Genomic DNA, 16714 nt, shown 5'->3' on the forward strand with positions numbered 1-16714 from the left:
CTTATACTAGAAATAATATTGTTATTTTGAAATAGTACCTTACTTCGGTTAATCGGGAGACCTTTTCCACTGTTTTTATAATAGTCCATGCCCTCCTTGGAGGATAATAAAATATAAGTAGAATTCTGCTTAATTTCTGAGTATTTACTTCACAAGCTTTTTGCATTTCTGTAAGGTTTTAAAATACAAACATCAGAGGTACCTTAGCTTAAAAACTTGGAATTAAACATATTAACACTAATTTTATTACTGATGTAGTGGAAGTAACAGAACAAGGTGGACAGATTCCTTACAATTTTTAGGATTTATCTGTCAAAGATACTTTCCTTTATGAGAGATGAGCCTATAAATAGCAAGTACTTTTCGTAACCCTGACTGGTACAAAGGCTCGGGTCAGATGTTATACATACCTGATTGATTCAAAAAACTGGACTTTTTTGTCATTTCTATACTTCAAAATTTTGTTGAGTAAGTAAAACTAGTTCCTTCTATAATTTAAATATTTTATAGTATGTAAACTAACAGTTTCAAAATGTACATTAGATTACGACAGTTAAAGACTGTCAGGTTTAGCTAAGTGTTAAAAGACAGACCAGGAATTCAAAAAACTTAAAGCAGCAGTAAAATATTAGTCAATGTCTATGAGAAATGAGTCTGTCCCTTTATTCAGGGTGTCTGTGTTTAATGGTAAGCTGGGATGCATATAAGCCAGTCCAAGCATGAAGGGCAGTAGGACACTCGTATGGAAAGCCAACTTTGTCCCTCAGTTATCAAGATAAGAAACCTGTCATTTCTCTCATTCACTCTGTCAGCCTTGAGATACTCCAAGCAGACTTACCTCTGTGTTGTACACCCCATATATCAGGAAGATGAAGAGACCCTGTAAAATAAAATGGAGGGAAAAAGCTGTTAACTCTAATCATTTCAGCAGTAGAAATACCTGAAATAAACTTTCCTGGGAACAGACAAAAGAAGACACACTTCATCAAGGTCAATTTCTTTTTCTATTTTTCAACATTATAAGCTGTACCTTGAGCATTTATTTGATAACATGGGAGTGCATCAACTATACTGTGATATTCAGGTGTTTGAAAATGAAAAACTTAGCACCAAAGGATCTATAACATTAATTAGAAAATTTAATTTTATATTTGAATGGTCTTTTGACCGACATAATAAATTTATTTCAAAAAGTGAAAATAGGAAGATGCTAAGGCAAACTGAGGAGTGAACAATCTCTACTTCTGATATTTCTTTTTGTAAAATTAAAAGTAAGAAAATATACTACCAAACTCTACACTAAAAATATACTCCCACATATGTATTGACAAATGCATACACTTAATTATTTTAGAAACTTAAATAGGAAGAAAATTAAGGAATGTACAAGGACAGAAAAAAAGTACCCCAAGCAGATAACATACCAAAATGAATCACCAAACATACTAAACATGAATCACCAAAGTTCTTTGAAGGGGTTCCTTCGTTGGCCTCTTATTAGACTAAACAAGCTAAAAGCAAACAAAATACTCACTTCAATGAGTTTTCCTGAACATATTTGCCTTATTGAAGAGTGTGTGTCCAGGATCTGAGTTAATAATGCAGCTTGGTACTGATTCTTGCAATCTGCAGGCAGGATCCTGAAAAACACACTCAAATTACTGGGAAGAATAGAATAACAAATGGAAATAAATGCAAAATATATATAATTTGCTATGAAAATGCTTCTGTAACTGAGATTCACTGTGGATTTATAACTTATTTTTAAGCTTCTTTGTAAAATTACCCTGCCTGGTAATAGTATTACTTAAAATTGGCAGCTTGAATGTGTCAGGGAAAAAACTCTTGATTTTCAAACTGAAAATATTTTCTGGTAAGAAACTGCATTTGAATAGCAAACAAATTGCAACCTTTTAATCCAACATGCAAATTACTTGAAGACATTTGGATTAATTCTGGATTTGCTCATCAGCAAAATCACTATCTTAGTAAGCAGGGAGGAATAAGAGGTACCATTCATATGTAATATTTCCATGCATTACCCAATGCCAGCACAACACCCTTGGGAGAGAGAACTTCTTAACTTCTTTTGTTTAGTTTTTCAAAGAAGCTAAAATCCAACACTTCCTTTCAGTTATTTTCAGGTTACATCAATGAACTCAACAATAAGTAACAATAGATTCAAAAAGAGCCAGCTGTGTTTCTGAGTGCAATATATGTCCTACAATGTGTATTACAATTATATTGTGATGCTCATTTAGAAACAGAACTGCCACTATCCTGAAGCTTGGCAACTCACAGGCAAACTGTTTGTGGAATAAAATCCCAGTTATGTCTCTAAATGCAGAGTTAGTGGACCATTCTGAGTCTCCTGATACAGAATCATCTGAAATCTACATTGAAAGAGGAGGGGGTACAAAGTCTATGCCTTTATTTCCTCCTACTCTCATTTCAAGTTCACAGGACTTTAGGGATTTCCATCCCAGGCAGAAGGCTGCTATGGGTAGCTGCCTTAGAGAGGGAGGCAACAAATAATCAGCTGTTAAGAAGAAAGAAAAAGAACAAGTTTTACACAGGCTGATCCCAGAAGAGAGAGTAAAACCACATGCTGCTTGTTTTTCAGGAGCTTTCGTGAGTTAAAATTCTTTCCAAAACTCAATTCCAAGCAATACTGGTTGTTCTGATATAAAGAGTAAAAAAAAAATTTAAAAACATACATTCTAGACTTTCAAGACTAGAATGCTCTTTTTAACCTAGGTATGCAAAAAAGAATGTGTTTAATTGTTTCTGAGTCTCTTGTGAAATCTGTGAATATCATATCATCCCAGAAAAACAAACTAGTTAACTACTTAAGTTTGGATATTCACTAATCTTATAGAAAATTATTAAATATTCCAGATCTTAAATTGGCATGCCAAGTGTTTGCTTTTCTTGAGCTTGATAACAGCTCCTTTGAATATTTAACTGTTAGAAATATGAAGTGCTGCAGACTTATCTTAATTCTTAATTGTTGTAGACTTCTGGGAGCTTTTTGTCTTGCTTTATCTTGGAGTGGGGATGTCCTCTAACATCAAATTATTCTAATAGAATCGGCCCAACAAGGATTTTACTTATTGCCTGCAATGAGTTACGAGGTCTTGGCACCCACATCTGGTAATGAGGGGGCATTTTCCACACAATGCTGTCATCAGCAATTACCTGTACAGGATAGTGTGTGGTCCATCTGTGGTGAAAATAAAGAGGTGCAGAGCCTCAGGTGGTTTGAAATGTTAATAACGTGGTCTTACATAATTGATAGTTCAGTTTCTTTAGCTCATTAGTTGCAAAAAGAGCTTCTCTGTTTTTTCAGTGAGCCCTGGTGTCAGCAGCAGTGTGGTTCTGTGAGCAGCTGCCTCAGTTGCTCAGGCTGGTCAGATGTTCTTTGACTTCTGGAAATTAAACAGTGTTGTGACCAAGCCAGTAATTTTATCCAGAACTGTTTACTATACCTGCTGGGATCAATAAAATAAAATTCCTTCAGGAAGCAGCATAGAAAGCACATTTATATTTTTTGTGTTTGATAGCACATGTGAACCCCCAGAGGAATTGTAGCCCATTGTGCTCATAACAAATCCATACACATCCAGAATAAGCCATCTATGCCTTGAAAAGGTAAAAGTTTCCAGACAGAAAATCTGGCCTAGTTGGACAACAGAGGATGTGCAAGCACACCTGTCATTTTTCAGGTCTCATGCCAAAGTAGGGTGTGTTCTTGGTAGACTAAGGAGAAGTCAAAAACCTTCAGCAGAGTTTGAATCCTGCCTTTTGGAATCCGAGGAAAGCACTGCTTAATTACATCCCTGACTGTCACTCTGGGCAGGGCGGAAGGGATTGCTCAGCTTTGAAATTTGGCAGCTCTTGCCCGAATTGTCCTTGCTATCTTGAATAAATCAGTCTCTGGACAGTTCTAATCTCTAGCAAGTTTGTCAGGATCTGTTCCAGTTTGGGTGGTACCACTGAAAGTTGACACTCTTATCACAAGTTCATTCTGCTTTAGGGCAACAGGAATTTGCATGGCAGTCATTTTTATCAGAAGTTTCTTTCCATGCTTTTAACACTGGTCTCTCCTTCAGTTACTATTTGACATTTCCTTTTTATGGACATATTTCATTCAAGATTAGACAATAAATTGCAATCATTTTTTGGTGTGTTGAGACTTCACACTGATACTTTCAATATTTTCAATTTCAGCATTTTTTTAATATACACATCCTCAAGAATGTGGAATTGCTTCATCCTTCTCCTGTTTAAGCATTTGGTCTCTGATTTGTTTGACAACTGAAAAGGATTGTTAAGGAATCACAGCTACTAAAATCCTTATTGTAATACCTCAAAAGATCAATTAAATAAAACCATATTAGCAAAATATCTACTTAAACACTAGATAGAAGAACTGTAGAAGAATAAAAATCAATGAAACATATTCTAAATAAATCAATACCTAAAAAATTTCAATATTTCAAAGCATTCAAAATCTCCAGCACTAAAAATGTTTGGATTGCAAGAAATTTTCTGATTTATGGAAGAGATAAAGATAGATCATATGCAGCTATACTGGACTGCTTTTTTCCCATAAATTAAAAAATAACATTATTGCAGCAATGGAAACTGCAGCCTGCAAATAGAATTCATGTTACTCACACAATCAGTCTTTCTGTAATCCTAAAAAAAAAAAAAAATAATTGTGTCAGCAAGGAGAGATTAGGGACTTACTGTTTGTTTTAAATCTAGACCAGTGCTAGAAACTGTAAGCCTCAGGAAACTTTTATCATACAACATCAGTTTTAATGAAAAGAATATCAAATTCCAAAATAATGGGATTTTTCTACCACAGTTGAAGTTTGAAATCTTTACTTCAACATTTAAGAAGTCTGAAATTTGAAACAGCACTGTAGTGAAATTTCAAAGTCACTGTCCCACAGGCAAATTTCAGCTCTCATTGTTATCACTCAATTGGTACTTGGCAGGCTTTGCAAACGGGAGCAAACTGTGGGACTGCTTTGGATTTTCTGCCTGTAAAAACTAGAAGTAAAAAAGAAAAAAAAAAAAAAAACAAAAACAACTGAAATTTTGTAATGCTAATTAACAGATCCACAGAAATTTGGTAGTAATAAACTGTCATAGCAAAGGTCCTGGAGCAGATCAGTAACTTACCCTGGAGCAGAGCCTTTGCTTTGGCCTCAGAGATAAATAGCTCTTTGCCTCGGTTGCCTCGAGAACCCGACAGTTCATCTCTAGTTCTCAGCCATATTAAAAAGATATTTCTATTAATGTCAGGTCAGGTGGAAATGGACAGGTTGAGTGTAGCTCTGGATGCCGCACTGAGAATCTCTGCAAGGAATGAAGTACAAAACAGTTTTTACAGTTTTTAAGGAGCCGCACAGAAAATGAAATAATGTTCATTGTTTATAAATTTATAAATAATAATTTATATTTATAAGTTCATAAATTTATAAAATTATAAATGCCAGAAGGATAACTGGGATCTAGGATATCAAAAGAACAGCTCATTCTCCACAGCCGTAGTAGATTAGCATTCTGTGTTGCCAAATGTAAACCTGCCCTAAAGTCTATTTTAGATAAAGCCAGCAATAACCTCTCTGCACAAAGGTATGTTTAGGATGATAGGCAATATCCATGTTTTAAAAAGTTGGAACGGACTTGGAGAGGTCAGCTGTTCACCTCTCTGCATAAGCAAAACAGGATATTTAAGTGTCAAGATAAGCTTTCATATGTCAGTTATAACAAATTTCTGACATAAATGTGTCTAACAGATTTTTTTACCTTTTACCCTTACCAACATCCTGTTGGAGTACCTAGACAAGCCTGTGTTAATCTACTTTTTGAGGTGACCAGGATCCATTTTCTGCCTGTCCTTAAAGAAGAACTCTTGACCTTGGCAATAAGTCTAAAGCATTACAGTCAGGGCTACAGGATTCAGGAGTTTTAAAGGAAATTTATCATACGATGAAAAGGTTTCCTGCTTCTGTTTCTTCTTTTCCCAGTTACACTTTACAAATCAAGATATATTTTCAGAGCATGAAAAAGCCAAGACATGAAGCCAGTTGGGTTTTGTTCTGAGAAAATTCATTACCATAATCACACCATCACCACATACATCAAAAATCTAAACAGCACCAGTCACAGAGAGAGGAGATCCATGCTTCAGTTCTTTTTTTCCAGTAGTCTGTTATTCACACACATAGTGGTCTGAAAATAACCAGTGTACCCAGACCTTGGTCTTACTATGCCTTTGCATGATTCCACTGCTGTACAAAACATGTACATTTTTGTACTTAGAATATTGGCTGCAGGGAAAGAACTGCAAGTTTAATTCCACCTATTTTTACAGGCTTACAACTTTTTCCAACTGCATCTATTCCTTGTACTTGTCATCCACTCAGAGATTACTTTCTTTTGTCACTAACCCCCAATTTCTCATTTTATAAAACTTTCTCTAAGTACCCTACTGAACTAGTGAACACACAGGGAAGTGAATTATATTTAATCCAAAAAATTAATCCGTGCTCTTGGTCTGCTCCACCCAAAATAAGTCAACACACACAAATGAACACAAAACCTATTTGCAACGTGTTGTGTGTGTGGTGCAAAAAATGTTGATTCATACCACGTTGAGCTAAATTCCGTATTCCTTACATTCCATATACCTCACAAGGTGGTTAATGAGCTTAGGCTAGATCACTCAGAGCATTACAATACTGTTAGAGGTGAGAAAAAAATACTTCTTAGGAAAGGAAATATTTAGAACTACAGTGGTGCAGATTATACTGTAAGAATCACTATAAAATCTCTATAGGAAAGCGAGGACACAAAGTGTAATCCCAGTACTATTGCAATTTACAGGTTTCTATTTGCAAGAATTTCTGCAGAACTTTCTTATATACACAAACAGGGAAGGGTGTTGCAAAAGATCCCAAGGCTGTTACACATATTGCAAGCCATTGTGTATTGCTCTCTTTTTGTTTTATAGCAATTTAAAGCCTAAGGTTACAGCTTTTCTGAAGCTCCAGAATCAGAAAAATTTAAGTGAACTATACCAAATGCAGTATGTGCTTTTCTAATTTTCTTGATAAAGAAGCAGAACCCTATAAACCTTAAGACAAAAGCTAAAAAACATTCCAGTGCTGCCCATTCAAATGAACAGAATCTTTTCCATACACGTGACGCATTTAGAACAGTTACTCAGACTCCATCCTCAATATTCTTATTTTAATGTAACAAAAACTGGACAATAATAATGATTTTAGATTAATGATTGAATGTGTTTTAACTCTAATTGTAGACTCAATCTGTACAGCTTAAAATATTCCTTTACGATGAATAAAACACATACACTTTCACACATTCTAGATGGAATGTTACTCATCCTTGACTTCATTATAAGCCAAAAAAAACCCTCATAAAACCCTTCTATCTAAATTCTCTTCAGGGAGATGAATTCATAATGGACACTATTTCTCGTAGACCTAATCTTATTATTATGTGACTGAACAGTTTTGGCACAGCCTCTCCCCCGTTTTTCACAGCAGATCAATTCTGTGTGGATTAGATGTGGAGTTGCACTGTAAAAGAAACAGTATTTGAAGCCTCATTCCAAATTATCTTCTCCTACCAGTTTAGGTTCCTGGTGCTGCCATCTTCTATGAGCAGAAGCCCCTTTGGGCTTTCACACAGGAGTTGTGCCCGAGTACAGGAAGGCTCTTGGCACAGAACAAGACAGGTATTGGTACAATTACTTCTTGAATTATTAGAAAAAGGCATAAAGATAGCCCTGTGTGCTGCCTGTAGCTCCTCCAGTGCAAGGACAGTGAGTCCTTCTCTTGAATAATCCTCACCTCTTATTGTAGAGGGAGATCACTCTATCTGGTGATTTTCAGACATTACTGTTGTCCTGTTGTTGATGCAATAACTGCCCTAGAACTTAAAAACATGTTCATAAAATGCTGTCCTTAGAAATAATTTGAATGTCATTTCTTAATAGATATAACAGATTTCTATTTTTGAATTTCTGGGAGAGACAACAGTCACTTAGGCCCAGATTTGCAAAGGTGTTCAAACATCCCAGTTGTACTGATTTCAAAATTAATGTCTCAGTGAGGTGGAATCTGACCACTGTTGCAGATCTGGGAAATAGTTGATGGTCCCATAATAATGCACTGATATTTTCAAAATGATTAAATTATTGATGTATTGTTGTGGATCTGAAACTTACTTACCCAAATGATCAACTACCCAGAAACAGACTTCCAAGTTTGGGGTTTTCTACTGCTGCTTGTTTTCTGTCTTTTAATCCTTGCTTGCAAGATAGGCCCTGGTTTTCATGATAAAATGAAAACAGTTACAAATATTAGGCTTTCATATTTTCAAAAGGATGATAATTCAGATGAAAAAGGAAAAAGTCAGCTGCTTCTTCCAAAGATCCATATGTCAAATGTACAGTAGATTGTTTTGAGCGAGAAACTTAGAAATTTATTCTAAGTCTAAAAATGTTCATGTGAAAATAACTTACATTTCACTTTGTTGCAAAGCAAATACATGCAGTTTACAATTTGAGTTCTTTCATGAGGCAGCCCTGCCACATGACTGTGAAAGCCACGATGGGTTCTGATTCCTCCTGCACGATCACGCTATCTCAGCCATTTACATTTCTATTGGGTTCCAAACATGCCTTTGAAATTCTGCTGTCAGGCGTGTGTTGTGGCAGTAAAACCCACTGTGCCCTGCGCTCCGAAGGACTCTTCATCATTTTCATATAGAATGCAATGAATCCTTAAACTGCTCACTTGAGGACAATAGTTAACCTTTAGAAAAAGATTGAAAAACACCACATACAAACCAGTATCTCAGGTATAATGAATAAAAAAACTTGTAGCACTTTACCTTACCCCCCCCCCCCCCCCAAAAAAAAATCATTGAACTGTATGGCTGTATAAATTATAGATTTTTAAAATGCTGTCTCAAAGTAGGTGCTGAAATTAATTGATACTTCAGGATTGACCCAAAATGCATATGTCCTCTGTTCTCATGTCAAAATAAATAAAAACATTTTAAATGGGGAGGGGAGGATTTTAAGGGAACAAAACAACCCCACCACCTCCACAGACCAATAAAAAACACCCCAGAAACTTATAAGTTTCATTTGGCTTAATTTGGGAGTTTTTAAAGACCTCACAGAAGTATATTTTTAAAGGTGGATAAATCCAAATTAAACCAAATAATTTACACCTAAAAACAACTCGCATTTTCAAGGTTCATTCTGAGAAAAACAGTCTGAGAATTTGATGCAAGTTCATGCAACATTTCTGTTAAACTGAGTTTTAATTTCTGCCCAGCATTAAATAATTCATATTTCAGTTAAGTAAATTTAAGGTGGTAAGGAAAGAAAATAGGGTCTATTTCCACATTAGCCTGTAAATGAGACAGAGTGCTCTAACAATATATTTTATGGAAAGCAGACATTTAAGTTTTCTATTCCAAAGAATCATCTCACTTTTCATTGCAGCATCTCTTTCAGATCCCAGTGACCATCCAGAACTGTCATGGAAGATTTTCCTGTCAGCCTTCCCACTCCTGACAGAGTGGCATCCTTCTCCACATTACACACACGATTAACAAGGAATGGAGAGCAGCCACTCCCCAGATAAGAGATAGAGCAACTCGGAGTCACCATGATCAGCAGGTCTGTGAGGAAAGGTGAGCACAACATGAGACAAGAAAAGAGTCAAACAAGAGAAGTATCAATTAGGAGACTGCATCAGGCTGCTCAGGCAGGTACAATAAAATTAGATTAGAACAGAAGGACTAAATACCAGAAATTTTGTCCCAAATGTAGCAGCAGAATAATTGTTTTTAAATAACCCTGTAGAGAAATAATCATTCTACAGCTTTCAAGGATCAATATAGGTTCTGAAGAGATATGGATACAATGGCATTAACTGAATGCATCTGGTATTAAATCCTCCTTTCAAAAATAGAGGTTAGTGTCTGAAATTCAATATATTGTAAATTTAACCAGAAAGTGCCCTTAGAAGTTACAAGTCAGGATAGCACATAATGTCTAAAAGTTAATGGATCTCTGTGAAGTGTGATTTAAATTGGATCTTTGGTGGCCACTTGAGAATGCACCAAAAGTGACTGTACACAGAGAGCCATTCAAAAGAAAAAGGAAGCTAGAGAAAGAAATGAGAATGGTTTTTACCAGTGTCTTCCTTTCACAATAATTTTTTACATATTACTGATAATGTTTAAACATTCAGTAGCCGTTTTCAGTTGGCTGTACTTGGCACAACTGTCCCGAGCTAACTACAAGGGAATACAGAGTGATTCAGTTTCCTTTTAAAAATATATCAGTCAATAAATACATAAACAAACTCAAGGGTTTACTAGGACCTATAATATTTGTCCAGTAATTTTAGGGAGAAGAGTGCCTACAGGCTTCTCCTAATAGCAAAGTGGGGACAGTTGTTTTGGTTTTTTTAAAGTCACTGAAGAAAAGTAAAATCAACAGCAATCCCTTTACATCACATTTAATATTTGGAAATGTCTAGTTGGTCTGGAGAACCTGTGGTCGTAAGCAATGCAATGCTGACTGAAAGAGGAAATTTATTAGTCTAATTTATTTAATGGCAAAGCAAGGGGGTTTCCCATATACCTCCTCCAAATATTTTCCATTTTTCTTCTAGGAATAATTTTTCACCAAAGGGTAAATTCCATGAAATTTGAATTAAAGAGACATATTCTCATAGCAATAAGCCATGCCAGGGTGTGCATTACTAGACTTTTTGGCAAACCTTTCAAGTGATTGAAGGTCCTTGGTGTTCAGCTGTTCCTTTGCAGCACACCCAGGACATGCACCAATAGCCCACAAACACATCTCTGAGGGGCTTATTACTGCTCCATATTAATCAGCATGGCAGTCTGATGTTGGTTACTAGTCATTCCCCCACAGCTGGAGAGGACTGGAAAATCAAGATTTTGTTTGCAATTAAAAAACCTTTAGGGTCTTGAGAGAAGCACAGGTTTCAGTCCAAAGAGGCAGTACTTTGAGTTCCAATCAGCATTTAATGTTGCTAACACAAGTGACTTCAGAGAAATACTGTGATTCTGTACTAAAACCTGATCATGAAATCAAATCTGAGATAAATTGATCCTACAGTGCATCTAAAAAGGGCAATAAAATTATCATTCTTAAGATAAAAAATCCTTCCTACTGCAACTCTTTTTTGTGATTTCAGTGCCTCAAGAGCTCTTGATGAACTCAGCTACATTTCCTTTGTCCATTTACAAATCAGAGCAAACCTAACAAAAAGGTGGCTGAAAGCAAGAGAGCACAATTCTTAGTCTGTAGAAATGCATTCATCAGTATGTACACATTGCCTTTTACCTGAATCTTCATGTTTTTGAAGACGTTCTCCTCTGTTCCTTGTAGCAGAGTGCTAACTCAAACATGTATGCACAATGTGCAACACTATTTGTATTCATGGTAAAAAACATTGTCTTTGGCTGATGAACTGAATGAAAACAAGAACCCTGACGTACATGATTATTCCATTAAAAATAATTTGATGTCTAGTTTGTTATGGAGCACATGTAAGAGCTACAGTGCATCTGTTCTGGAACTTCAGGGTTCCTCCAGATTCCGGCATGATTTGTTTATGATGTGGTGATGATTGACTGTCAGCTACTAATAAATGGTAAATAAAAAAGTAACGTGTGATATTAAAGTACTACATTAGCTACATTGTGATTAAATTACAGTAACAGCATCAGCTATAAACCTTTATAGAATCTCCTCAGCCATGCAGTAATTCTCCTAACTATACTATTATGTAGAGCACAAATATTTCTTTGTAAGTCCGAAGCAATACATCAGGGAAGCATTTACTGCTAAAGCTAGATTGAGAGTAAATGCATCTTGGGTTGCTATGAATAAAGCTCTGGCTTCTCATTACTTTATGACAAGACACAGAAATTCACTTTACTTTTCATTTAAGCTTTTCTGCTGCAGTTTATAGATGTATGCCTTCACGCTTTTATTCCCTTCTCGCTTCAGCCGTACGTAATAAATGATTATAAATTTTCACATTTGACCACCTCTCTGCTAGTCTCATGCTTAATGCACAAAGTTAGGAAGCTGCAGGTAAAAATTTCACAAACACTTTTATTTATGATGTTGTCCTTGGTAACGGAAATTTCAATGTACTGAAATGAAAAGTATGATTAAAGGGATACGACGTCCTGACAAGGATAGTAGAGGGCAGCCTTCTATTTCCCACTGAAAATATATAATACTTTTTTGACATCAATTTCATAGAGAATAGACATGGGCTAGTCATGAAAAAAAAAGACACAAACATGTTTCTAACTTCACTGTTGTTCTGCTGTATTAAATGAAACTTATTCCAGAAAGATATTGTCGGGGTTACACAGCATTCAAGTTAATGTCAGGCACATAGATAATTATGTATAACCAAGATACTGTGCAGTTAAAAAAAAATCAGGCACATAGATAATTATGTATAAACAAGATACTGTGCAGTTAAAAAAAAAGTCTTACTGATAACCTCCTGCAAAATTAAAAAAAAACAACAACCACAAACAGACCATGTTAAGAGAGACATTCCTTTCTAATTTCGTTACTTTCCCAATCATTTTACCTCTACAAAAGGATTTACTGTGAGTAGCTTTTGTCTGGTTTTGATTCTAAGTTCATTTTAGCTAATTCATACTGTCCTATGCAGCTAAAAAGTTGTGACAGACTCAAAACCTTTTAGAAGTAGCACCCTAATAAAAACTGGAGTTTGTTTTAATTAACCCATTTTGTCTCATTTTTAAGTATATAAAAATAAAACTTACAACATTGAGAGCATTGTTCCTATTTATGGATAAATGGGGAACCTGAAATAACATTAGGGTCATCTTACTAACATTTATAGTTTTAGATTACATGAAAAATAAATTATTCTAAAAATCTCAGAAGTGAAATATAACTTCTTGAGCAATTTTTAAAATAAATCACTTCAGTTGAGTCTTGTTCTTATATGTGGTACATATAATTTGCAGATGCTATTACAAATTAAAATAATGTTATGACTTAATAATATCAAACCCCTGTTACTCTTTACCATCCAAATATTATGTCCAATTTCCAGTAGTATAGATACAAATATAGAACTTTTTTTTGAAAAACAACTGTTGAACTACCACATTCCAGAAAATAAATAATGTTTCAATCTATTTTTAAAGTATTCAATATAATAAAGCTTCTACATTTAGTCTTTTTAGGAAAAACAGACAAACCAAGCTATGGAAAGGAAGGAGACAGTTCAGAAGTTCTATACAACAAACACTGAAATTTGCACCCCCAAATGAATGTTTTAAATCCTGCTTGGATTGGTGCAAACTAGAACTTGCTTTTATGCATCAGTTACTCAACAATATATACACAAAACTCTGAGATTATATGCACTGTCAGATGTGTCTGTGTACAACTCAAAGTGAATGAGTTTTTGTGTCTAGTATTTTGTGACTGGCATAGCTAGAGAGAAATAGTAATGACCAAACTTTTCTTCTAATCCTGTGAATTTCAATGATAATTAACTTGGCTGGGGAACTCTAGCAAGTCCCACCTTTTCTTTAACAGTGCTAATAATTCAAAGAAAAAAATATAGAAAATCATATCAGTATTAAAAAGTTGTGCTTTTTAAACTTTTGAGGCATTGTTTCCCAGACAAGGACTGGGTACTTTATTCTTTGCCTTTTAATAAATTTATAAACCATTGGCTCTGTTGCAGATACCCAGTCATTGCAAAAACCTCCTAGATGTACAGCCAGAATGTTATCCAGTCGGTTCACGTAACAGCATCATACCTTTCTCAATAAAAGAAGTTAAAGATTTTGTGACAGATCCTATTTTTTGCCCAGCTATCACAAACCTCTGAAAAACACACTGTTTTATCTCAGTTATTAAAAAAAATCCCACAAGTTATAATGAAAACAAAATTGCTGAGAATTATAATTTGAACGTCTGTCTTCATCCATTTCAGATTTACAGTTACTCTGAGGTTTTACACTCAGATATTTTTTCCTCTTACCTCACCACACAATTACAAGCTACTGTAATTATTCCTTTTATAATCATTGCCATTATAATACCAGCAATCTACATTGCTGAGCATTCTGCATAGTGTCCCTTACTGGAGCACACCCTACTCTAAATGCATTCTAATATTTGCAGTTTGAAACCTGACAAAAATGTCCTTAGAGTAAACATGTGGGATCAATTATGCGAAATAAAGCGTGCAGGTTAGAAGTACCATACCACAGCAGAGCTCACACTTTCTTTTAAACTTGCTAATATTTCTGACCCCTCTCTACAAAAGCACTTTAATCAACAGTCACATATTACTTTTTTTTTTTAGCCTTACCATTTAACAAGCTGCAAAAAATGTTTAGCAATCAATTATATACATCAAGTTGATATGCTGCAGGACTGAGGGTCATTTAAGCTTAGAGCTACAGCTGAAAGAGTTTGGGAAAGCCACATGGGGAGCAAACTCACTTTTCCCTTTTAAACTTGCAAGCAAAAGGACAGCTTAATTAACCCAATAGAGAGTGTCTCCTCAACCTTTCTGAAGCTCTTTGTGAAAGCACTGACAACTGTTCTTTTGGGCCTTAAGAGCATTTGCTTTATGTCTTCAAGTTTCAGCTGTGCATACATACAGCCCCAGTAAGAAATGTCACAATCAAGTGATCATATTAGATAAATTTGATTCTGATCACATGGCCTAATCCCATGCTGGAACAATAACCTGAATCTGGACCTGGCTACTGATGTCTGGTATGAGATATGGGTCAGTGAACATAAGTGCTCTATTTGTAATCATAAAAAGAGAGATAATGCATAGGATGCTAAACTATTGCTTTGCCTCCCCTTCATCTTATGGGGAAATTGATGGTCCATATTCTCCAGAAGGATGGGGAGAGGATGTGGCTGATTAGGAGTCACGGGTTTGCTCTGACTATGCATCTTTTAAAGAGATTCCTTTCCTCTCTTAGCAGTTTTCAGAAGAATGTGAGTAATAAGAGAAGATTCCCTACTGTTCGATGACGACATTGCTTTTCAGGGTGGGAGGTTTGCTTCATTACTTTATTAATAACCACCCAAATCATTGTAAATTCTCAGGCAGCCCAGCACGCTTCTGAGAAAGCTCCACCCACTCTCCTGCGGGTTCCTATGCAGGCCAGCTCCTTTGCTTTTGGACAATCTCCAGGATGTCACATTCTCCTTGCAGAGTCTTTGCCCATTGCCTGCTAAGCTGGGGTGAACAACTTTAGTTTTCTCTGCCATTGCCTCTGACAGGAACCAGAAAACTTCATTTTACTGTAGATTTACTTTTGCTAATGTTAATCCCATAGCACCTAATTAGAGCAATTGTCCTCTTTGTTCAGGACAAACTTAAAACAAGGCCATTTCACTGATGTAGTTATTTTCAAATAAGCGCTTACTCATATGTCAAGTCAACATTTAAATGAGAAGTATAATTTAGAGGCATAACTTCTTTTTTCTTTGCAGTAGTCCCCAAAAATAGGATAACCAGAATTCTTCCAGAGGCGTATATAAGGTGTGGTGTAAAAGGCACACACAGGACACAGTACATACCTTAAGAACATCCCAGGTATTCCCAGAGCCTTGGCACAAGTGCTGCAGAATTACCTAACAGACATATAAGGGTTGAAAAGATCCAGAGAAACCTTGACACATGGTAGCTCTGTCCAAAAATCTTTTACTAAGTATGGATGTTCTGCAGTTGCACGAGTATTCAAGTGAGTTTTAGTTTGGAAGTAAGATTATTGTTTCTTGCCAATTTTTTGGTGGTTCTTAACCTAAACTGGGTATTTGTCTGAATTACTATGGATGCATAGATCTGGCTCCAACCTGAAGTTACTGAGGTTTTAAAAGACAGCAATAAAGCTCTCTTTGCATTAACCAGCCAAGCACATCAACATTTTAATGAACTGTTTTTACATGGTTCGTTGAGTAGCTCCTAGTCTCCTATAATACAAATCACTTCTCCATCACCCTCGGCCCTCTCATACAAGCAGGGTGTGAACTGGAAATGGAATAGCAGTTCTGTGGATATTCAGCAATAGGACACTGCAGGCAGTGCAGCTACCAGCAGTACAAGTGTGTAAGCTACGGTGTCATATAAAGGAGATCTCCAGCAGTCACAAGCAGTGAAGCAGCTGCACTGTAATCACCAAGCAAACTGCTCAGGACCTCGGGAAAAATCAACCTCTTGGAGCTACTGCATTGCACTGCAAGGCTTCAGACAATGAACTACAGTGTTGGATGGCGGGCTGGGGCAGCTCAATTGTCATTAATCATAAAACAGCCCATCTCCCAAACAGGTATTTATTTTATATTGACCTAAAGGTTGAAATAAATTATTGAAATCAACGTCAGTGTAGGCCAACTCTCTTTGGAATAATTAAATTACATTAATGACAAGCATTTTGGTGTCTTCTAGTCAACCTTTAAAAATCAACATAAAAAGCATAAAATATTTATTGTTATGCTTCCAAATAGACTTCATGACACATTATGTATTTTTGAGATTAAAGATTAGTTCTAACACATGATTTAATAATGAAT

The 16714-nt window shown here is 35.8% G+C and overlaps 1 long non-coding RNA gene across 1 annotated transcript; it reads right to left on the minus strand.

The window, feature by feature from the left end:
• Positions 1 to 475: 475 nt before the first annotated feature.
• LOC137479271 (uncharacterized) lies at positions 476 to 7965 on the minus strand. The gene is made up of 5 exons (XR_011002118.1): positions 7896 to 7965; positions 5194 to 5370; positions 3199 to 3488; positions 1535 to 1640; positions 476 to 880 (listed from the first exon to the last, which is right to left on the minus strand). It is a non-coding gene; the product is annotated as an uncharacterized lncRNA (long non-coding RNA).
• Positions 7966 to 16714: the final 8749 nt, after the last annotated feature.

The sequence above is a fragment of the Anomalospiza imberbis genome, chromosome 9, assembly GCF_031753505.1.
Source record: "Anomalospiza imberbis isolate Cuckoo-Finch-1a 21T00152 chromosome 9, ASM3175350v1, whole genome shotgun sequence".
Taxonomy (NCBI): domain Eukaryota; kingdom Metazoa; phylum Chordata; class Aves; order Passeriformes; family Viduidae; genus Anomalospiza; species Anomalospiza imberbis.